Below are 24754 nucleotides of genomic sequence, written 5' to 3' on the forward strand. Positions count from 1 at the left end.
CACAGTTTTGGATTGGGGGCATGTTCGGGGGCATGAGGGCGGTCCGGGGGCTTGTCCGAGTGCCCCGACACAGCGGCCTGTGTTGTTGCCTGCCGCGCCGGTACGCGTAAGTTACTACTGCCGGAGGCAGTAGTATCTTTTCTGATAAAGGTGGGGAGGGGTGTCTATAGGGCCAGGAGGGTGGGTTAGGTAGGGGAAGGGAGGAGAAGGTGCAGGGGGGTGGAGGGAACGGGCAGCGCCCGCAGGGCTCGTCGCACGCAGGTTGCACAAATGTGCACCCACTTGCGTTTGCCGACCCCGGATTTTATAAGATACACGTGGCTACGCGTGTATCTTAGAAAATCCAGTGTACTTTTGTTCGCGCCTGATGCGCAAACAAAAGTACGCGTGCGCGCTCTCTTTTAAAATGTACCCCAGCGTGTTTCATGGTGCAAGTTTTTGTCACATATTTCTCCAGTGGAAAATAAAAATCAGATGGTGAGATCACTTTGATATTTTGTTGAGAAGTGGCAAAATATCATGGGAAAATCCTCCCCATGATATTTTACTCCTCCGGTAAAAAATATTGTGGTTTAGGAAATGAACCCCTAATTTTTTATTAATCTGTTCAACAAAGCATCAACAAAATATGCAAAAATTCAGAATTAGCTAAAATAGAGTATAATCATTTTTATTATATGATTGATTCTTAGGCATCTGGAGAAATGGCAATGAGAATATTGAAAGATGATGTCCAAAGTCTGTCTAAAATACACTGAACTGGTTCTGAATTACCCTTAATGGACACTCCCATTCAAAAGACAGGTATTCGCAAGTTCTCAGGTTGGATAATGATGGAAAAGAATCAGAGGGAAAGGGAGAATGAAAACATTTTCAGAAATAATCTACATGAAAATGTGAGGTTATGGCTCTATTGATTTTAAATTAGTACCTAAGTTCATAGTAGAGGAAAAGAGGAAGGCAAGCCAGACGTGATGTGCGAGCCTCAAGGCTTCTTGTCCTCATCAGGAGAAAAATGATGGGAAAGAAGAAAATGTGAACCGAAAGCAGTTTCTTGTGGCATTTAACTATTTTGATTTCTAGAGGAAAATATACTATTTGCATTTTCATGATAACACCACAGTGCTCTTTCTCATGAAATTCCAGCAAATTAATGAAGCCAAAACACCAAGTTCAAATCACCCTTTACTTAAAACATTTGGGTCTCTGCCCAGGCATTTTGCTTACCTCTAAATACAGCACAATGATTTTTTTCCTTTTAATTTTCTTCTATCATGCTCAGGCAGACAGCACAGGTTGATCAGACACTACAGTAAAACCTTTGCTCATATATGGTACCATTAACAAAGTAACTATAAATGCTAAATACTCTTAGGGGTAGATTTTAAAAAATGCGCGTTCGCGTACTTTTGTTGGCGCACCAGTCGCAAACAAAAGTACGCTGATCCTGGATTTTAGAAGATACGCGCGGCTACGCGCGTATCTTCTAAAATCCAGGATCGGCGCGAGCAAGGCTGCCGATTTTGGGCAGCCGGTGCATGCCGAGCCGCTCAGCCTGCCTCTGTTCCCTCCAAGGCCGCTCTGGCCCTATCTAAAAAAAACCCCGGCCCTATCTAAACCCCCCTCCTACCTTTGTCCACGGATTTACGCCTCCCGGAGGGAGAAGTAAACCCACGCGCGCCAGCGGGCCGCTGGCGCGCCGAGACACGACCCAGGGGCAGTTCCGGAGGGCGCGGCCATGCCCCCGGACTGCCCCGGGCAGAAACCACGCCCCCGGGCCCGCCCCCAAAACGCTGCGTCGATCGGCCCCGCCCCCAACACGCCTCCGACAAAAAACCCCGGGACGTACGCGAGTCCCGGGGCTCTGCGCGCGCCGGCAGGCCTATGGAAAATAGGCGCGCCGGCGCGCAAGGCCCTGCTCGCGTAAATCCACCCGGATTTACGCGAGCAGGGCTTTTAAAATCCGCCCCTTAATGTCCCCTATTTAATTTCTTTTTCAAATTTCAGTTGACTATGTTATGCAAGGATTCCAGAAATTAATTCATTGTTTGATCCATATCTGTATTCTAGAAACAGTAGAAATTGAAAGGCTATAGATTCCTTTTGAGGTTAAGGGTCAACCACAGAAAGATTGAGGAAACTTGTGGATGAATCTATTTAAAGTAATGCAGTGATTTTACCACAGTTGTTTAATGGCTGGTACCAATCATTTTATTTTCAAATAATGAGAGCCCAAGGATTATACATTCACTGTTATCTATATTGCCAAAAGGGCTCAATATACAATGCTAGTGTTTACTTGCAACATGTATTCTTTGAAATGATATGTATTTATAAAAGTATATTATATACAGTAATTCTATATTTGTTTCATTTTCCAATTATTCTCTATCAACTGACCAATACTGTTTTTTCTTATTTTGTTATCCTGTGATATTTGAACAGCACACCAAGACCAGAGGTTCTGAACCCAGCTCTTGGGACAAACCCAGACAATAGAGTTTTCAGGATATTCACAGTGAATATGCATGAGATAGATTTGTATGATCTGCCTCCATTGTATGCAAATCTATCTCATGCATATTTATTATGGATATTCTGAAAACATGACTGGCTGTATCCTGAACACTGGGTTGAGAAGTTTGGCTTAGCGGTTTAATTTTTGGTTGCATACTGCTTTCGGTCAGTTTCTAGCTTGGAGAGGCAGACTATAAATATTCAAATTTAAATAAAATTAATTTAAATTACTGTAAAAATGATCACTATAACATTTAAGTACTCCTCATGAAGGCAAAATGTTGTGACAAAACAGGAACATATACATACACACATATATTTATATCAATCTATACCAAAACAATATGATGGACCAGCTACACAGAAAGGAAAGACCCTATGGACCAAAATAGCTACAATTAAGATTACTACATTATAACATTCAAAATGACAGCAGATAAAACTCAGTTGGTTCATCTAATCTGCCCAGATGAGATTCTACTGCTGGGTTTCCTTCCACTTTGATCAGATGAATACCAGCTCCCCCTCCCTTGTTATTTTCTATTTGATCTCTCATTTTTTGGCCACCATCAACCTGACACACTGACCCAGTTGATTTCTGAGGAGTTGTAGTCCACTGGCACATTTCCAGCTACCCCATGACCTGCAATACACTGGGTTGCACTTCCATTCTCTGCCCTTTTGTTTGCAATACCCATTTTCCTAGTTGACTGAAAACCGTCTCCTGGCAAGAAGGCTAGTTCTCGAGCTCTCTGATGGTAAACCACTAATCTTCGGACCTTAGATAGCAAAGTCCAAAACCTCAAAAATACAAATGCCTCTCAAAACACGTGTCCTCTCAAGGGCAACTTTAAACCCCACATCAGCTGGTAGTAGGGCAGAGCAGCACCCTATCCCAGATCCTCTCAGGTGTGTGTGTGTGCGGGGTCCTTCCATCTTAAAAGGACATCGATCCAAAAACAAAGCCTCTCTTCATAAACTCTAACTCTCTCTATTCACTTCTCCTGTCATTTCCCCCCAAATGACTAAGCTGGGGGTCTAGAAAAGAGTCCTCTCCGACTTTTACCTCAACTTTCTTCTAACACTCAGCTTCTTATTCCTTTCTACTGCATATGATCAACCACAAGATATAGGGCAGAGCTGACTAATCCCAAAAAGGGTACATTCAGTCAAAAAGGGTAAATGCATTGGTAAGTGATCAGAGCATCCCTTACAGCAAGGTGGCCTACTCTGGTCCTTGAGAGCCGCAAAAAGATAATATTTTCAGGATATCCACAATGAATATACATGAGATAGATTTGCATGCACTGTCTCCATTGTATGCAAATCTCTCTCATGCATATTCATCGTGGACAGCCTGAAAACCTGACCTGTTTGTGGCTCTCGAGGACCAGAGTTGGCCATCCTTGCCTTACAGTTGGTCTTCATTTTCTCTTATTTAGGTTAGGTTTAAGGATGGGGTTATGTGCATAGTGGTCCATATTCAGTAGACTGGCAAACATCCAAGTTATCAGACCAAAGGTACCTGGATAACTTTAACCAAATATGTAGAGGGATGACTTTACTTGGATAATTCAGAATTTAACTGGCTATATCAGTGGTAGGCAACTCCAGTCCTGGAGTACCACAGACTGAAGTTGGTTTCCAGGACATCCACAATGAGAAAGCATGAGGTATATTTGCATGCACTATATGCAGATATACCTCATACATATTCATTGTGGAGTCCTGAAAACCAGACCTGTTTGTGGCACTTCAGTTCCGGAGTTGCCTACACCTGGGCTATATTCTGAATATAAATGGTTAAGTAAACATTTAAAAAATGGAAAGCACCTATTGCCCGCCCCATCCCACCCCTCTAAATAATGTATAGAAATATTGGTGCTTAGCACCTGATACCCCCACACTCAAATATTCAAATTTATTTTTAAAAAGTCTCACACAGTAGGGGTCTGAGGATCCCCTCGCCCAAGATATTTAATTGAATACCTGCTTGCATCCCCACCTACTACTATTATTACAGTATCTACTACTACTTATCATTTCTAAAGCACTGCTGTACATACATAGCACTATACTTGAGCTTACAATGTAGTCAGGACAAAACTACATGACAGAGACTAAGGGACATGTATTTATTGTCGAGAAGTACTTATAATTTAAAAGCAGCTTAAAAAAGTTGAGTTTTTAAATTGAATTTGAATATGGCCAGAGAAGGAGTATGACACATGGAATGAGGAAGTCTATCCCAAAGGAAATATAAATCACAAAAATTACAATAAAAGATCTTTATTTTTGTCTTCAAAAATCAAATATTACCTCGATAATCACACTTTTTGTTACGCTCGGGCTGTGTTCAGGTGTAGTGAACACCACCCAAAAGGGTGGCTCCAGGTGGAGAGAGACAGGGATGGATGGAAACAGTGTCTGGGTCCAGGCTGGGTCAGGGCAGGCGGCAAGTAGCAGTGTAAAAGTCCAGGCTGGGTCAGGGCAGGCAGCAGGTAGCAGTGTCTGAGTCCAGGCTGGGTCAGGGCAGGCGGCAGGTAGCAGTGTCTGAGTCCAGGCTGGGTCAGGGCAGGCGGCAGGTAACAGTGTCTGGGTCCAGGCTGGGTCAGGGCAGCTAGTAGAAAGACAAAGAGCCCGAAGGCCACACACACACGTATGGCAGAGCAGAGAGCCCGAAGGCCACACACACACATGCCCGGCAGGGCAGAGGGCCCGTAGGCCACACACGGACACAGGGCAGAGAGCCCGAAGGCCTCACACACACACACACACACACACACACACACACGGCAGGGCAGAGGACACGTAGGCCACACACGGACACACAGCAGAGCAGAGGGCCCGTAGGCCACACACGGACACAGGGCAGAGAGCCCGAAGGCCTCCCACACACACACAGCAGGGCAGAGGACCCGTAGACCACACACGGACACACAGCAGAGCAGAGGGCCCGTAGGCCACACACGGACACAGGGCAGAGGGCCCGTAGGCCACACACGGACACACAGTAGAGCAGAGGGCCCGTAGGCCACACACGGACACAGGGCAGAGAGCCCGAAGGCCTCACACACACACACAGCAGGGCAGAGGGCCCGTAGGCCACACACACAGCAGGGCAGAGGGCCCGTAGGCCACACACACACACACACACACAGCGCAAGGCAAGGTAAAGCAAGGTAGAAGGCCCGAAGGCCGCGCAAGGCAAGGCAAGGCAAGGCAAAGAAGACAAGGAAGAAGGCCCGAAGGCCACGCAAGGCAAGGCTAGGCTAGGCAAGGCAAAGAAGACAAGGAAGAAGGCCCGAAGGCCGCGCAAGGCAAGGCTAGGCAAAGCAAGGTCCAAGGACCACATGCACAGCAAGCAAGGAAGGCTAGAGCAGGGAGCCCAGGCGAGCTCGATGCCGAAGCACTGAGGGAACTGTCAGGCAGGGTTATAAAGGAAAGCCCAGAACATAGAGTGGACAAGGGAGATGGACTGGGCCTGTCAGGAGAGCCAGCTCTAGAGGGACCCCTGGTGGTGAGGCGGTTGCACAGCAGCCATAGCCGTAACACTTTTTATGTTTCATTTTTTCAACAACCCAACAAACTGTGCATGTAAAAAGCTAACATTTCTGGAGTAAAAAACCCAAATCAGTCCAAAAGTTTGTTCTGGTTGTAAGTGACAATTTACAACATGTAATCATCCTGAGTAATAAAACACACCATTCAAACAGCCATTTGAACTATAGAAAAAATATTTAGATTCAAAGCCAGATGAATATCTTGAGGAGCCACACCCGACAATGGGCCTTTGTTTCGTCTATCAATTAGCTTCTTCAAGAGCATGAGTTCAAACTCAAACCAACAAAAATATTTTCAGATATTTCACAAAAGCTTTTAACTTATCTGGCTATAGTGCAGCGGTTTTGCAGTCACTGTTTTGCATAGTCCATCCAAACGTATTTAACAAAGTGTCATTATTCAGAGTACTGAATTCAAGCAGCTTCAAACAATATCTAAAAAAGAAAAATAGCAAAAATAAAGATCACAACACTCAATTCCTTCTGACATCGATAGTAACCATCTATTGTGGCCTCTTTCCAGGCACTCCTGGTACATCATTTCCTTCGTTGCCTTACAATCAATCATAGGCCAGGGTCCATTTTTTTACATTTTTTTCTTAACAATTTATCCTATTGTTGTGTGAAACAATCCATTCCCCAACACCCGTGTAGTGTGATACCGGGAGTGCCTAGTATGAGGCCACAATAGATGGTTACTATCGATGCAAGAAGAAATTGAGGGTTTGGATATATAGCAGTTTTCCTTCAGTCTTTGCTCCATTCGTTGTGTTATTAGACAAAATAAAGGTGTCATAGGCTTCCTAAAAATTGAGCAGCTAGAAATCTTAAAAAACCCAGAGCACTTACATCACCATCCTGGAATTTACAGATTGATAAAATGGCCATCTACTGGATACCACTGGAAATACTAAAATTTATAGAAAATATCACCACAGTAAATTCCGCCTCTTTATTTGAAAATCCCATCACAAAAAAGAAAATATATAGAATGCAGAGGAAAATCACAAAAATACCTGCCCCTGAATATCCTGGTTTAGCCCAACAGGAGCCAATGTGTGCCACTGAAAAACAAAGCATTAATCTTGGTTGAAATCTAGATATTTTTTTCTATAGTGCAAAGGGGTGGTTGAATGGAGTGTGTGTTTTTTTATTCAGGAGGATTATATGATATAGGTTGTCACTTACAATCAGAGCTAATTTTTGGACTGACTGGGGTTTTTACTCCAAAAAAGGTTTAGTTTTTTTATATGCACAGTTTGTTGGGTTATTGGAAAAATGAAGTTAAAAAGTATCAGCCAAATTTTAAATCCCCCGCGCACGTAAAAAACGGGGGTTATGTGCGTGGCCAGGCCTTGTGTGCACTGCGTGCATCTTCAAAGGGGCCTGGCCAAGTGTGTAACCCCCGTCACGTATCGAAGTGCCAGGCCCAGATAAAGGGGCGGCCCGGGATGTGGGGAGGGGCAGGGCTGGAGGTGTGCGGACTGGGAGGGAACTTACCTACCCCTACCCTAACCTCCCTTCCCCTTCCCCTCTCTTCCCCACCCCCTATCCCTATCCTATCTACCCCCGGTTTTTTTTTACCTTTTGCTCCTCAACAGGAGCAGTAGTAAGTTGCACACACCGGCATCCTGCCGGCACGCGCATCCCTGGTACAACGGCAAATGGCTACTGTACCGGCTCCTTAATTGGAGCAGACTGGAAGGAAACTGGGGAAGGCCGGGATGCATCGCAATGCAAATTTTGCATAATTGTACCCCCCCTTGCGTGCAGCGAGCACACATGTGCACGTGGATTACACAATCTGGTGTGCATGTGCGCACAGCCTGCCAATTTTATAATGTGTGCGTGCCAGTGCGTGCACGTTATAAAATCAGCTCATCCATGTGTGCGCGCCGGGTAGTGCATGCACATGGACGCGTGGGTGCACCTTTCAAAATTTACCCTTATGATTATTGGGTTAACATTGTTTTTTGAAGTCCAATAATAGAGATCTTTTATTGTATTTTTTGTGACTTTTTTTCTGAGGAAGTCTATTCCAGGCATACGATGCAGCCCTGGTGGAAAGCACAGTCAGGATTTGACAGTGGAGGAGAAGGGCACAGATAGAGTAATTGCCAGATGTATGGAGGGGAAGGATTTAGGGAGAGAGAAGAGAAGATAGGTAATGAGGAGCTACAGAGTAAATGTATTCATAGGTGAGTAGGAGAAGCTTGAACTGTATGTGAAAGCAGTCAGGGAGCCAATGTAGTGATGAGAAGAGAAGTTGCATGGTCATAGCGAACGTACGAACAGAACAGTGGTCTCTTGTGAAGATGTGATGGCCTTCGGAGTGAGGAAACTCACTCCAAGATGAGATTTGGCCAATGTTCTCTCAACCTAGCTTGATGGACACTCTACCTGGGCAACAACAAGCTAGGTTGAGAGAACATTGGCCAAATCTCATCTTGGAGTGAGTTTCCTTACTCCGAAGGCCATCAAATCTTCACAAGAGACCACTGTTCTGTTCGTATGTCTCATGTTGAATGTGAAAGTGGCCCCAACCCCCTACACTAATACCTAATCCACAAATCGTCAGCTCAGTGTGCTACAGCAGCCAAAAAAGCAAACAGAATGTTAGGAATTATTAGGAAGAGAATGGTTAATAAAACTGAAAATGTCATAATGCCTCTATATCACTCCATGGTGAGACCTTGAATACTGTGTACAATTCTGGTAGCCTCATCGCAAAAAAGATATAGTTGTGATGGAGAAGGTACAGAGAAGGGCAACCAAAATGATAAAGGGGATGGAACAGCTCCCCTCTGAGGAAAGGCTGAAGAGGTTAGGGCTGTTCAGTTTGGAGAAGAGACAGCTGAGGGGGGATATGATAGAGGTATTTAAGATCATGAGAGGTCTTTAACGACTAGATATGAATCGGTTGTTTACACTTTTGAATAATAGAAGGACTAGGAGACATTCCATGAAGTTACCAAGTAGCACATTTAAGACTAATTGGAGAAAATTATTTTTCACTCAACGCACAATAAAGCTCTGTAATTTGTTGCCAGAGGATGTGGTTAGTGCAGTTAGTGTAGCTGGGTTCAAAAAAGGTTTGGATAAATTCTTGGAGGAGAAGTCCCTTAACGGCTATTAATCAAGTTTACTTGGGGAATAGCCACTACTATTAATTGCATCAGTAGTATGGGATCTTCTTAGTGTTTGGATAATTGCCAGTTCTTATGGCCTGGTTTGGCCTCTGTCGGAAACAGGATGCTGGGCTTAATGGACCCTTGGTTTGACCCAGCATGGCAATTTCTTATGTTCTTATGTTCTTATGTTGTGTCTTACAGATTGTAATCTTCTTATGTTTTATAAACACACTTTATAAAATAAAGGTTTACAAGTATGCTTGTAAACCGTTGTGAAGGCTAGTACCAAACAAAGGTATATAAAAGTTTACAAATAAATAAAAATAAATAAGTAAAACTGAAATAGGACTGGAAGGACTGGTGAAGGTATCAGTGAACTGGTGACTCCAAGTACTCCCATATGCTTTAAAATATCCTTGCCTCTGAGTTGTATTCTCTCTGTTTATTCATTTGCTTTTACAATTATTTTGTGCATATCATATATATATGTTAATAAAATGGGTAGAGAGAGTATGCATTTTCTTGCATTAGAAATAATCATGTGTGTGGGGAACCTCAGTAGAGGAGAGGGAGAGAGGTCCCCAGTGTGCTGAGACTGTGAGCCGGTCTTTTTGCCATCTTTGCGCCTTGGAAACAGCTGAGCCCCGTTTTGGAGGGGCGGAGCTCGTGACGTCATCGACGAGAGCCGGCCATAAAATCGCCGGGCCTGCGGCATTTTAACTGGGGAACCTCAGTAGAGGAGAGGGAGAGAGGTCCCCAGTGTGCTGAGACTGTGAGCCGGTCTTTTTGCCATCTTTGCGCCTTGGAAACAGCTGAGCCCTGTTTTGGAGGGGCGGAGCTCGTGACGTCATCGACGAGAGCCGGCCATAAAATCGCCGGGCCTGCGGCGTTTTAACTGGGGAACCTCAGTAGAGGAGAGGGAGAGAGGTCCCCAGTGTGCTGAGACTGTGAGCCGGTCTTTTTGCCATCTTTGCGCCTTGGAAACAGCTGAGCCCCGTTTTGGAGGGGCGGAGCTCGTGACGTCATCGACGAGAGCCGGCCATAAAATCGCCGGGCCTGCGGCGTTTTAACTGGGGAACCTCAGTAGAGGAGAGGGAGAGAGGTCCCCAGTGTGCTGAGACTGTGAGCCGGTCTTTTTGCCATCTTTGCGCCTTGGAAACAGCTGAGCCCCGTTTTGGAGGGGCGGAGCTCGTGACGTCATCGACGAGAGCCGGCCATAAAATCGCCGGGCCTGCGGCGTTTTAACTGGGGAACCTCAGTAGAGGAGAGGGAGAGAGGTCCCCAGTGTGCTGAGACTGTGAGCCGGTCTTTTTGCCATCTTTGCGCCTTGGAAACAGCTGAGCCCCGTTTTGGAGGGGCGGAGCTCGTGACGTCATCGACGAGAGCCGGCCATAAAATCGCCGGGACTGCGGCGCATCACCGCCGCCGGCGCACTCCTAAGCCGCGCGCTCCGAAGGGGCGCTCTTGGCTTTGCCCGGCTTAGCCCGGTGAAGACCGGAAGCCCGGAAGATCTATAGGTGAGTCCCAACACTGAAGATTGGATATTGGAAACTTTTTACATCTTATTCGATCCATGTAATGGGGAGGAAAAGAAAAGTCAAAAGCTTCCCCATATCCCCTATAACACCTAAGGGCCCAATGGACAATCACGTCTTTCGACGTGTAGAATCGCCAATAGGGGATATCTCAGGAGGTCAGTATTCAGCCTCCTTGAGCCCTGGCGCGGGACCATCACCCCCCCTCCAACCTTTGCCTTCATTACCAGAAGGGTTTCTTCATTTAGAGACTGCTAGTCAACCTAAGGGAAAGGACTGTGCAGTACCTAGTGATGCAGAAACTTTACAGAACCCAGAAGGAGAGTCAAGAGTGCCATATCGATGGCCTATTGACCCCCCTGAAGATGTTACATTAAAGGATATTTGGACAATGATGGCAAAAATGAATGAAAATGTTAACCAAATGAATATGTCTTTATCGGTCATAGTGAATTCAAATAAGTTGCAAATTGGTGAACAAAAACAGGATATTACCTGTTTAAAGGAAGATCTAGGAAAGGTAAATTCTAAAATTAGATTGTTGGAGGAAACAGAAACAGCACATATAAAAGATTGTCTATCTGTACATAGGGAGATGGAGAGATTGGAAAATATGATGAGGTATAAAAACCTACGCATAAACAACTTCCCACAGACTAGGCTATTATCCCCAATGGAAATGTTTAAAAAGTATATGAGAGACATATTACAGTATGAGGATAAAGATCTACCCTTGGTATCTAAGATTTTTTATTTTATAGATAAAGCTGAGGTACAAAGAGGGCAGAAAATAGAGACATCATCTATAGGTGTCTCAACATTTCTAGAAGAATCCATAGACCTTATTCAGAAAAGGGAAACTTTATTTGTATCTTTGCAGTTAGAGTCTGATAAAGACAGATTGTTTAAGGATTTTCTTAAACATAAAGATCTTAGTTTCTGTGGTCAGAAAATATATATATTTCCTGATGTCTCTAGAGCCACTCAGGCTAAGAGGAGACATTTCCTCTCCCTGAAAAATAAATTGCTAGCAATTGGGGCTAGTTTTTTCCTTAAATATCCAAGTACATGTTATGTAACTTTTCAGGGAAATAGATTTAGTTTTTCTGACCCGTCACATTTGGAGATGTTTTTACAGGATAAAAATACAGAAGGTGGAAATGTAGATGGTCAACAAGTAAGAGTATTCTCCCTCTCCTCTTGAATCTTTTTTTATGTTATGAATTAAATATTTGGTTTTTTCCCCCAATTATGAGGCGTAATTAGTGAAACTAAACTTACTTATGTTGATGTAAAAGAATTATTTTAATTTTATTGTATTCACTATTACATATGGTATATTTTTGTTTGAAATTGTTTTGAATGAAAATTGAATAAAGAATAAATTTAAGAAATAATCATGTGTGCTGAAACATATGCACATACTTTCAAAGCAGAAATTCACAGTATTTTATAAAGTGTGTTTATAAAATGCTATCATTGATCATCACACATCCATTTATGCATGCAAGTGCTATACTGTGGATAGGTTTCAAAGTTAGCTCAATGAAATCAGTTTCAAAATTGCCTCCCTTTTGAGAGTAATTTTTAAAAGCATTTCTACAGGTAAAACTATGTTTTACCTGAAGAAATGGATTTTACCAAAATTTCCAGCTTGATATGTAGGAAACATTTATGTGTTCTGTTTCGGGGTTTTTTGCACATATGTTTACCTGGACTGAGCAGAGGTGTTTCTGAGGTCAGATTTGGGGAAGGGTTTTCGACTTATGCAAATACTTTTGGATTTTCAAAAATATGCATGTAAATTTGCACATGCATTTTCTGTGCACAGAAAAGCAGTTATAGTTTTGTGAGGGTAAATTGGTGGAATCATCTTTGAAGTGGATTTCTGCACATAAGACTGCTTTGAAAATTGATGCATATTTGCTGCCTTATATACGTGAACTGTTATAAAGTTACCCCGGAAATGTTAACACTATGTTCCAGTTTAAAAAAAAATGAGGGACATGCTTACTATAAGTTGCTCCAGAGACTTGAAGCCCACTGAGCCTAAAACACATGAGCTCTGTGAGCCTTACAAAAGCTGTATATCCTTTTTCTGAATACAATAAGAGTCCTCAAAAGAATTTGTAACAGACCTTAAAAGTTAAAAACCAGTCATGCAATTTTGCAGGGTTAGCTGACTCTCTAATTAGAAACAGAATAGTGATCAGGATCAGAGATAAAATACTTAGAGAATGAATGCTATGTGAAATGGAAATCACACTAGATCCAAATTTGCAGACAGCTGAAAAAACTCAGACATAGAGAGACTACATGAAATCAGATGAAAGGCCAGGGTCAATATTACATATTATTCTTTCTAAATAAGAGGATTGTATATAAAGTGAAAAAGATATGCATGCTGATACACAGGGTGCAGAGAGAATCATAAGCCAAAACTCTGTTCAGAACTATCAAAGAATGCAAGAAACACAGGTGTCAATCATTCTGAGCAGATGAATGCAAAGTTAAAGCATGTGATATCTTAAAATACAGCAGCACAAGTGTAGCCCCCTTCTCGGTTTTGGGCCACCTAATCGAAGGGTTACAGCAGAGTCCCAGTGTCGTGTCTTCTCTCCCGGATCTCAAACAGCTGTCATACATCAGATTTATAACCCTGGGGAGGCAGGGTTCACCGGCGGGGAGGGGAAGAACCAGAGGCCTAGCGAGGGTCTGATGCACCCGGGGGCCAATTTATTTATTAATTAAAATCTTATATTCCTTTTGCAAAGCGTTCAGTGTTGCCTCTCCTGCAGGACCCTCCTCTTTCTCTCCCCCTTCTCCCCCCCCCCCAATCAGCCACTAGCACAACATCACACGGCACCACCACATGAGGTCTCTTCACTAGGGAGGGGTGGAAACCCTGCCAACGTATCACCACATACGTTGGCAGGGTTTCCACCCCTCCCTGCCATGCAGCCCTGTGCAAAAAATTACTGGACTGGCCCCTCCTCATTCTGGGTTTTATTTTTTTAACATTTAATTTGTTTTCTTTTATTAATCAGGGAGAGTATAAGGGTATTAGGCACCCCAAGTGAATCTTACAGCTTTATGCCCAGCCTTCCCCCCACCATGGCATTCTCCACACACAATATCAAATCATGCATTTATAATAAAAGATTTTACATGGCTTCTTGGGATTTCCATTTCAGTTTTTGCCTGCATATTGCATATTGTGATCCTTTATTCTGTATTTGTGAGGGTATGTCTGTGTTCTGCATGTGCAAATGTGGTTAAATATTCTGCTAATATGTTATTTCTATGTAGAGATCTATAGAAGCTTGGTTTATTCATTATTCCTAATAGGAGGTATATTGGTGTTTTAGGGCCTAGTGTAATGCTCGCAGGGACACCTTTTCATAGGGTTATAACTGAGTGCTGGTGGTTAGTGCTGTTTTGGACTGGGAGGTTTATTATATTGTAATTGTAATTTAGTTTGCTCATGGCTTTCTGAAGACCAGGCCCACACCCAGCATGCGTTACAATAGTCCTAATACCATATGTGTTACAAGGGTCTTTTGGCTTTTATGTAGGGTTTTCTGGTTGACACTACAGCTGTGCATGTAAATATAATATAAATGCTGTTGTGATATTTTTACTTCAAAGACTGTAGTTTGAGATTGTCGAGGATTAGGGGGCTAGGAGGATACACATTTTAATGTACTTTATATAGACCGCTAAGGTGGATGCCTAAATCCTTTAAAAAGTGTCCCCATAGTAATATGGAGGCCAATAGTCAGTGGGCTAGTGAGTAGGAAAGTTAACTGGATATTTTTACTGAGGTAACCTACCCAGATATTCAGTGGCACTTAGCTGGATAAGGCTGCATCTGAATATACCCTGCAGTTAGCTGACTAAAATTATGAGGGCAACTTTAGGACAGCAATTTTTCCAAACAGAATTACTCAGTGTGATTGCTTGGGAGTGGCCGGAGGTTGGAAAACAGCCAGGAGTACAAAAGTAAGGCCAAATACTGGCTGGTTACACACAAACAAAAATGCTTCATTTATAGGCAAAACAAAACACAGTTTAAAGGCTGCTTATCTCAGCAGTCCCTTGTGTTAACAAATGGTCATATTTAAGTAGTTCAGGCATAGGCTGGCTTCTTATCTTCTCCCTGGGGCCTCTTCTACTCTTCTGGACCCTGCATTCTTATCCTAGGCTTCCAGGATCCTCTTTTGGCCTAGAATCCCTTGCTGGCTTGGGTCTTAAGGAAGACCAGACCAGATAGATGGAGCTGGTCCTTTAAGGTGTTTTAAGGGAGTTTCTTATATACTCCCTTACACTCAGCTAGATTTATCCAACTAGCATTGAATATTGGTGCCTGCTAAATATATTTTAGCTATGCTCCTTGAATTCTCCCCAAAATAAAATTTCCCTGGTGAGAGGAGTAGGGAATTCAAAGCTTGGAGTTTATCTGGCTAATTTAAAAATTTGCTGGACAAACCCTTTTGAATATCTTCATATAAGATGAAGGCAGAAAAAAAATAATTCACCCATTCGGATTGTTCAGTTATTTCCACCCATACTGTAAGAGTATTTTCCAGCTGCCAGCTGTACAAGCTTGACCACTTATAGGATACTGCACCTTATCCAAGTCAGTTTTGGTTTGATTGGTTTTCTATTGTCCTGGATAGATGGCAGAACAAGATTCATGCTTAATCCAACACACAGATACCTCCAAGTTTTACCACCATGCTGTATTAATAATCTAGACAATTACTAAAACTAGTGAGACTGTTTTCCAAACATTAGGTCTCCTAGGGTCTCCAAAGCCCTGCTGGATAGAATGTGATTACAGCCAACCTGCCAGCACTCGCTAAGCAGTCTCTGCTACTAACCCAGTCACCCTATGGCCTGCAGCATTTATAGGTCATGCCCCCTTTATCTGCTTTTTGTTTTGTCCTTATCTCCTTTTTTTTTTTTGCCTCTGTTCTTAAGGTTGAGTTGTTCGCTATGCCCTCAGCCTCCCAATCATTTTCATAATACTGTCATAATCACCATTAGGCCCATCTATTCCATTCAGCTTCTCTCCTGGTGCAGTACCACAGATCCCAGCTGATCCCTTCCCCCTCTCTTCTTTGCCTGGCATCCTCTGTGCTTAGTCCCATGATTTTTCCAATTCTATTATCATTTTGTCTCCCCATCACTTCCACTGGCAGTCCATGCCACGTATATACAACCCTGAACTGCATCACAGAGGGATTATGCATATTTCACAGAGAAAAGAGGAATGCATGACGCTTGTTATTAATGGTACTGCAATCACCTTGAAGCTCAATGCAAGAGTATACAGTTCAGTATCTGACATGAAATTAACAAAAGTAAAGAATAAACTCCACCTGCTATTTGCGCAGACTGAAAAGGGAGGGGGCAAAGTAGTGCATGTACATTAGAAATTGATAGTACCCATGCTGTTTTCGTCCCCCAACCTAAACACACCAGGAGGAACATTGTTTAATACATTTAAAATGCATTATGTAAGTCATGGGTACTTTTAGCCACATTTGAGAAGAACATTTTTCAGTTAGGCCATTTTTCCTGGGCAATTACATATTTACCGGCTACATGCTTTTGAAAAATGCCTAATTTTTATTTTCAGAAAAACAATTTATGCAGATGTTCTTATTGTTCAGACATTCCCCTAGATTTATCAAAATGCTATATTTATTGCTACACACCTTGTGTTATTTAATGCATCACTTTGGAGAGAGAGAGAGAAAGAGCCTGTTGAGGCAACAATATGTCACTCTCGTTTTATACCACTGTAAGAGGGGGGACTTTTAACTCAGTGTGGGGTTGCTGGGAGGTAGATTTGAGGGTGGTTTATATACACAGTAGGAGGTATGAGTTGACATCACTGAAGTTTGAATCAAAGAAAATTACAAGAGGAGTTGATTTGTACAATGCACCCCACATCAAGTTAAAAGTGCCCCCTCTTACAGTGGTATAAATAGAGAATAACATAGTAATTTCTCTAAAGTCTCTCTCTCTCTGTCTCTCTCTCTCTCACACACACACACACACACAAAAGAAAAACTCATCAATTAATCTTTTTGTCTATAACTAACTTTTATCTGGACTATTACTGCATATTGTACAAAATAGTCATTTGCTGCAATTCAAGGGGTGCTATATATAGGAGGACCATACCGCTTCATATCCAAGAGAAAAGTTGAGTTACCTTATTGACTGCATGGGGGTATAGAATCCTCTAGCAAAATCAGTTGGGAAGTGAAAAGTACATCATATGTTTGCAAAGGGGCAAAAACAGGATTGACTCAACTCGCATGCCCCCTCCCCCCCCCAAACACCTTGAAATGGAGCTATATAGCAATCCTAGTAACAGGTAACAAAAGTTCAAGAAAGATGTGTATTATTTGCTTGTATATGCCTTGTAGTCTAGCTTTATTAAGTACAATTTGTGGCATGGTTCCTTATTGATCTGGTTCTGTTCTCACAGGGAAAAAAGAATGTGGGCTCCAGTCAGTAATCATTATATTGCAGACTGCCTTGAAATGACCTAAACCCATACCACCTCTTTTCCCAGTGGGATCAGAATAAGATCAATAAGAAATCTTGCCACAAATTATATTTCCTGAAAGATAAATTGGTATTTACAGGGATTTATGGTACAACTTCCTTATATGGTTGGCATACTTAACTTCCCTTGAATGGGGGATACCTTAAAAAAGTAGTGAAGAGGGCTTTGAGTGACAAGACATATTTTGAAAAAATAGTGCCAAATATTTAGGAACTCCGTTTTAGCAAATATAAGTTTTGTAGACAACGGTTTCAGTCAGCCATTAAACTTGCCTTAGTCTACTTTCTCTTTTCTCTGAAATAACAGTGACTGAGCATTTAAGCATCCTGTCACCTTAACCAAGCAAACTGAAATTCTTATTTTTAGATTTATTTATATATTTTACAAGTACATTCAAAGAAAACTTGGAATATAGGAATGACAAAAATCAGTCACGTTATGTAAAAGGGGAAAAACCCATCATGTACAATGAATCATAATACAGTATATCAACATCTGATTACCTGCGATATTACTTCCAAGTGGGTGATCTCACTAGGAATTGTCCTGTGCTGCCTGGGAAAGAATCATGGGAGATTGATCATTTCTTTAATCAACAATGAAGGGACCCTTTAGATAATAGTTAGAATGTGAGTACCTTATCTGTTTTATCATTCAATATTTTTAATGAGGGGATGGTACTTTTGTAGGATAGCTATCATTGATGTAGGTTATTACTGTGAAGACTTTTGAGCGGTATATGTCTTTAGCACTAATGTTTTAAAAGGAAATAGAGCAGATTTTAAACTTGAACATAGGGGAAAGTTGACAGTCATTCAGCAGCGCATGGTTCAGAGGGAGGTATCTTTGAAGGATACTAACAAACCTATGTTGGATGTCATCCATGAATTGCCCCAAAAATGAGGAGCCAAAGTGCCAGGAGAGTTTTATCCAGGCCGCTAATTATAGAGGGACTCCTGCCTAGGGTAGCCACCTTCCTTTCAGGTTGAGCTCTCTGGTGCAGGTGACCAGTGAGTCATGAAAAGCAGAGTTAGACCTTAGCTTAGACAGGAAGCAAGATTGTTGGAGCAGAGCAGAAGAAGGACCAAACCAGGAAACAAAGAACCCAAGATGCAGAATAAGCTGGAGTGCAGAAAGTGGAATCTGAAAGTGAAGTAGTCAGGAACAAAGCCAGAATGGAAGGACTGGAAGGTAGAACCAATCTCTGGCAATTGATTGATGAGGATGTCTTAATATAAATCCAAATCTCTACAGGAAACAAGATAGCAGCCAGGAGGAAGCAGGGAGCAAAGAGCTAGGAGACTAGGCCAGATAGTCCAAGCAGCCCACAGGTTGGAGGTCTGAGGAGCACTTGGCATGAATTCTTACAAAACAGGGAAGTTAGAGGATCTGAAAGCAGGGTTCCAATAAAGACAAATATAGCTCATATGCCTTTAAGTAAAGAGCAAACTGAGTTAAAAGATTTCAAATTATGACTAGGATGGTTATAAATACAAGCATAAAACATTCTTTGAAATGTCCATATAAAAATGCCAGAAGTTTACCAAGTAGATGGCAGTGAGAATGTACAGTACTGATTCTGAATGAAGAGGTAGACAATTTGCATTAATGTGTTCACCAATATTAGAGTGGTACTGCTGAATGCACTACAGTATGTTAATAAATTATACTGTGACATCAAAAACCCAGTAAGCAGAATTTTAAATTCCATCATGCCACTGCAAGGAAAGGGAATGGCAGTGAGCAGAAAAATGGCAGGGGCAGAGGAATGGGTGTTCCTTCCTTGCTGCTATACCACTGATGCTAAACCTTGGTGGTATTGCTGCCACTCTGCTTTGCTGCCATGCCTTAGACTCTATACTTTGAGGATCTTGCTGCCATACCCCTGATGCTACATATTAGGGGTTTTGCTGCCTTGCTGCCATATTCCAGGCTATATCTGTCATGGTGATTTGAGATCTTCATGCCACTCTTAGTGCTGCTTGGCACCTCTTTTACTGCATGGGATGGGGGTCTTTATGCCACTGTTATTGGTGCCCTTTGCCCCTCATTTGGAGCCTTGGGGTATTATTGCCAGTGTGAGTGGCTGATTTTCACCTTTCATAGGTGCTTGAGGTATTCATGACACTCTTCTGCTGCTTTGACCTTTTATTGATGCCTTGGAGTTTTTCCTACACCTTTATTGCTTTGTTCCCCCTTCAATCTTTCTTGGGCTCTTCATGCCACTCTTGGTGTCACTTTGCCCCCTCATAATGCCTTGGAGGGCGAGAGAGATTTCTTGCCCCTGTTGTTGGTGCTTTTTTCTCCCTCTTTTGGAGATTTGGGATGTTTTTGCAACATTTGCTGCTGCCTTGCTACTTTCGTGGTACCTTGGAAAATGTTTGCCATTGCTGGCACTGATTTCCTCCTTTTTGCTGCCTTGGGCTATTTGTCCCACTTTTGGTGTCACTTTGACATAGTCTTGGTACATTGGAGTGTGCTTCCCCTTTCAAATGATGTCTACCCACAAACTTCATTAGAATTGATTAGAAAATTCCAATTTTGTAGCTCAAAACAGGTTGTACTCCTTCCCCCATTGACATTAATGAAAACAAATGAACAGAACATTTCTTGGTCTGAAACAAACCAAATAAATATTAGTGACCTATGAAATGAATAAATGAACCAAAACACAATTTTTACCTTTTCGCATCCCTAATAATAATATATTTGTATCACTCTATGGTGCAACCACACCATGGGGTAGATTTTCAGACGAGTGCGAACAGCCTACTTTTGTTTGCGCTCCAGGCGCAAACAAAAGTACGCTGGATTTTAGTAGATACGCGCGTAGTCGCGCGTATCGGCTAAAATCCTGGATTGGCGCGCGCAAGGCTATCGATTTCGTATAGCCTGCGCGCGCCGAGCCGCGCAGCCTACCCCCGTTCCCTCCTAGGCCGCTCCGAAATCGGAGCGGCCTAGAAAGGAACTTTCCTTTGCCCTCCCCTCACCTTCCCCTCCCTTCCCCTACCTAACCCACCCGCCCGGCCCTGTCTAAACCCCCATCCTACCTTTGTCGGGGGATTTACGCCTCCCGGAGGGAGGCGTAAATCCCCGCGCGCCAGCGGACCTCCTGCGCGCCGGGCCGCGACCTGGGGGCGGGTACGGAGGGCACGGCCACGCCCCCGGGCCGTAGCCACGCCCCCGTATCCGCCCCCAAAACGCTGCCGACACGCCCCCGCAACGCCGCACGCTCCGGCCCCCGCCCCCTGACACGCCTCCCGACACGCCCACTCCGAAAACCCCGGGACTTACGCGAGTCCCGGGGTTCTGCGCGCGCCGGTGAGCCTATGTAAAATAGGCTCACCGGCGCGCAGGGCCCTGCTCGCGTAAATCCGCCCGGTTTTGGGCGGATTTACGCGAGCAGGGCTCTGAAAATCTGCCCCCATGAGTATTGTATGCAATTCTGGTTGCTGCATCTCAGAAAAGATATAGCAGGACTAGAAAAGATACAGAGAAGTGTGACCAAAATAATAAAGAGAATGGAAAGGTTCCCCTATGAGGAAAGATTAAAGAAGTCTAGGCCCCTTATGTTTGGAGAAGAGAAGGCTGAGGGGAGATAAAATCATTAGAGTGGAAAAGATAAAAGCAAACTGGTTGTTCACTCTTTCCAAAAATCAAAAGACAAGGGGACACTCCATAAATTTACTAAGTAGCACATTTAAAAAAAAATCTGAGGAAATATTTTTTTCACTCAATGCACAATCAAACTCTGGAATTCATTGCAGGAGGATGTGGTAAAAGCAGCATAGCTGGGTTTAAAAAGTCTTGAATACATTCCTGAAGTACAACTTCATAATCCATTATTAACAAGGTAGACTTGGGGAAAACCATTGTTTATCCTTAGGCATAAGCAGCATGGACTCTATCTACTATATGGGATCCTGTCAGGTACTTTTGGCCACTGTGGAAACAAGATACTGGGCTTGATGGACCCTTAGTCTGACCCAGCATGGCAGTTCTTATATTCTCATGTTCCTCCAGTTTTAAGTGAGGTAATCAAGAAGATTATTTATCATCAAGTCCTGGACTTTCTAGGAGAGAAAAATGTTTCCTATCCTTTTCAGTCTGGGTTGCAAGTGGGACACTGAATGGAAACTGTGCTACTAGCTTTTGTGAATAAGATCAAAATACAGGTGGTCAGGGGAAGGTACACACTTTTAATTCTACTTGAGTAATCTTCTGCATTTGATACCCTTGATTACGTACTGTTTTAAAGCATCTGATGGAGATTGCTTCTGATGAACCATTTTTGATGGGTTTACCTCATTTTTTGATAAGAAGAACATAGAATATTTACTTGTGTGGAAAAAACTAAAAGCCTGACTGATAATTTGTGGGGTGCCACAGAGCTCAATACTATCATCAGATCATTGAATGCCCTATTCTTGCTGATGACATCTAGCTGATTGCCTATATAGATAACAATCTTACAGCTGTGATGACAAACAAATCTATGCCTGGAAGCTGTCTCAAAATGATTGAATGATCATAGGCTTAGACTTAATCCAGGAAAATTGGAGGCTTTGTGGATTAGTATGAGAAATAGGACCCTTTTTATAAAGCCCCATGTGTCAGGTACAGTAATCAGCTTAACGGATAGCTACTAGCCCTGTGAAATTGGATTCCAAGTTGACTATGTCTGTGTAAATATCATCAGTTTTATGAACACTATTCAGGAGTTTATAACATATTCAATAGCTTCACTCCTACTTACACAAGAATTATTTGGCTATAATACATTCTTTAGTTACCAATCAAATTGATTACTGCAATTGTTTTTTATAACCCCTGGGCTAAAAGACCTGGATAAAGGCCCCGAAAGTCCACAGCTCACACCAGTTCTCTCAGTCAAATCTTCCCATGATGGTACATAATCTGAGTGGCCATTATTCACTGAGTAAGGGAAGAAACATTTCTAGACCCTGTGGATTGCATTGCTTTATCTCCCAGATAACAGCTCTGGTAAACAGCACTAATAATATCTTTGAAAAGTACATGATAGTAATAATCATGCTGAAAACTAGACTGGTTTCCAACAGAATCTTTACTGAAACATCTGTGAAATGGTTGAATGCTCTTTACATCTGTATTTTCCCATCAAATGCTACACTTTTAAGGGTGAATTTCCAAAACTTGTACACATAAAAATCAGTAAATATGCCTGTAAATAGAATATACTTGTATATATGCTATTTTATAAACCTCACAATACAGGGTCTGTGAGTAAATTTGTTTGTATTAAAAAAGGGGTGAGCCAGGGGTGTTCTGGGGTACGTTTAAGTTGCTATTTTATAAGCAATTTATGCATGTAGATTTGGCAGCTTACTCACATATATTTACACCTGCTCTATTTCTGGAGTAAATTATTGTAAACGTCTTAAAAGTAAAATACTGACTGGGTGAAATAGGGGGAGTTGAGGCTGAAGAGCCAGGAAGGTCTCAATGACCTGCAGATGGATTGGGTGAACTGGCAGACTAATTAGTAAAACTGGTAATTTCATAGCTGCAAACATGCTAGAAAATCTCCCAACTTGCATGCATAAAACCAGACTTATGGGTGATAAATGCAAATAAGTTATGCAGGTAAAAACTCCATGCGTATATTTTTTAAACTAGACATAGAAATATGTAGGGATATTCGGCGGCGAGGCCACACCACTGAATATACCCAGCTATCTTAAAGTTAGCCAGATAAGTATATCCAAGAAATATAAACAATCCATCCTGCTCAATGATTAAGATGGATATTCAAAGCATACTTCTTATGTTTCCTTATAGCCATCATATAGAGACGCCAATAGTAGGGATGTGCAGACCAAAAGTTTAAGTTCATAAGTCCATAAGTCGAAAGGGGGTCCCATTTGCGGTCAATATGGACATATGGAGAATTCCATAAGTTGAGTCTATGTCCATATGTGCAAATAAAAATTTAAACCCCTCACCCGCCTTAATCCCCCCCCCCCCCCCCAAGACTTACCAAAACTCCCTGGTGGTCCAGCAGGGTCAGGACGCCATTCCTGAACTCCTTTGCAAGGAGCACGTGATGTCGGCGCCACGTCAGAGTGACGCGGCGTCACGTGATTCCCCTCGGGTTCGCTCCCGGACCCCTCGTTTTGGCCAGCTTGGGGGGGCCTCCTGACCCCCCTAAGCTGGCCAAAAGTGCCTTTTGGGCCCAACGAGGGGTCCGGGAGCGAACCCGAGGGGAATCACGTGACGTCGGCACCACGTCAGAGTGACGCGGTGTCACGTGATTCCCCTCGGGTTCACTCCCGGAATCCTCGTTGGGCCCAAAAGGAACTTTTGGCCAGCTTGGGGGGGCCTCCTTACCCCCCCAAGCTGGCCAAAAGTGCCTTTTGGGCCCAACGAGGGTTCCGGGAGTGAACCCGAGGGGAATCACGTGACGCCGCGTCACTCCGACGTGACGCGGACGTCACGTGATTCCCCACGCGTCCGCTCCCGGACCCTCACGGAACTTTTGGCCAGCTTTGGTAAGTCTTGGGGGGGGGGATTAAGGAGGGTGAGGGGTTTAAATTTTTATTTAGATCAACAATCGCGATTTCCAACGTATTCAACATAGCTATGTTGAATAAGTTGGAAATCCGATCGTTTAAGCCTCATCTTTTTTTTAAGTTAAAAAAAAAAAAAAGTTGCGTTTTCCATTTAAGTTCAAAACGAATGCACACCCCTAGCCAATAGTACTCATTACCAGAGTCTGTAAAGTCTTCGGAAAGACTGTGTCTTTGTTATAATCATCGGTCGTATGATACTTTGCTTTGTTAGAAAAAATATTTTTGAATGCAATTATAAACACTTTGGGGCAGATTTTAAAAAAGTATGCCGGATTATAAAAGATACACGCATATATTTAAAAATCCGGGGTCGGCGCCGAGCCGCGCAGCCTGCCTCCATTCCCTCCGAGGCCGCTCCGAAATCGGAGCGGTCTCGGAGGGAACCTTTTTTTGTCCCCTCCCCACCTTTCCCTCCCTTCCCCTATCTAACCTATCCCCCTGCCCTACCTAAATCCCCCCTACCTTGTTCGATGGAGTTACGCCTGCCGCTGGCAGGCGTAATTTGCACGTGCCAGCTGGCCAGGCCCTGACACAGGCTGCTATGTCGGGGCACTCGGCCAGGTCCCCGGACCACCCAGGACCACAGACACGCCCCCGGACCGCAGACATTTTAGCAAGCCCCGGGACTTACGCGCGTCCTGGGGCTTTACGCGTGCCGGTGGCCTATGCAAAATAGGCACGCCGGCGCGCAGGGCTTTTAAAATCTACCCCTTAGCTTTCACATTGGTTATGCGCATCTTTAAAAGAATTACCTCCCGACACTCAGACTTATTGTGTCCTCCATGCATGTCAGCATCTCTATCTGTTAAGA

This window comes from Rhinatrema bivittatum, chromosome 1, assembly GCF_901001135.1.
Source record: "Rhinatrema bivittatum chromosome 1, aRhiBiv1.1, whole genome shotgun sequence".
Taxonomy (NCBI): domain Eukaryota; kingdom Metazoa; phylum Chordata; class Amphibia; order Gymnophiona; family Rhinatrematidae; genus Rhinatrema; species Rhinatrema bivittatum.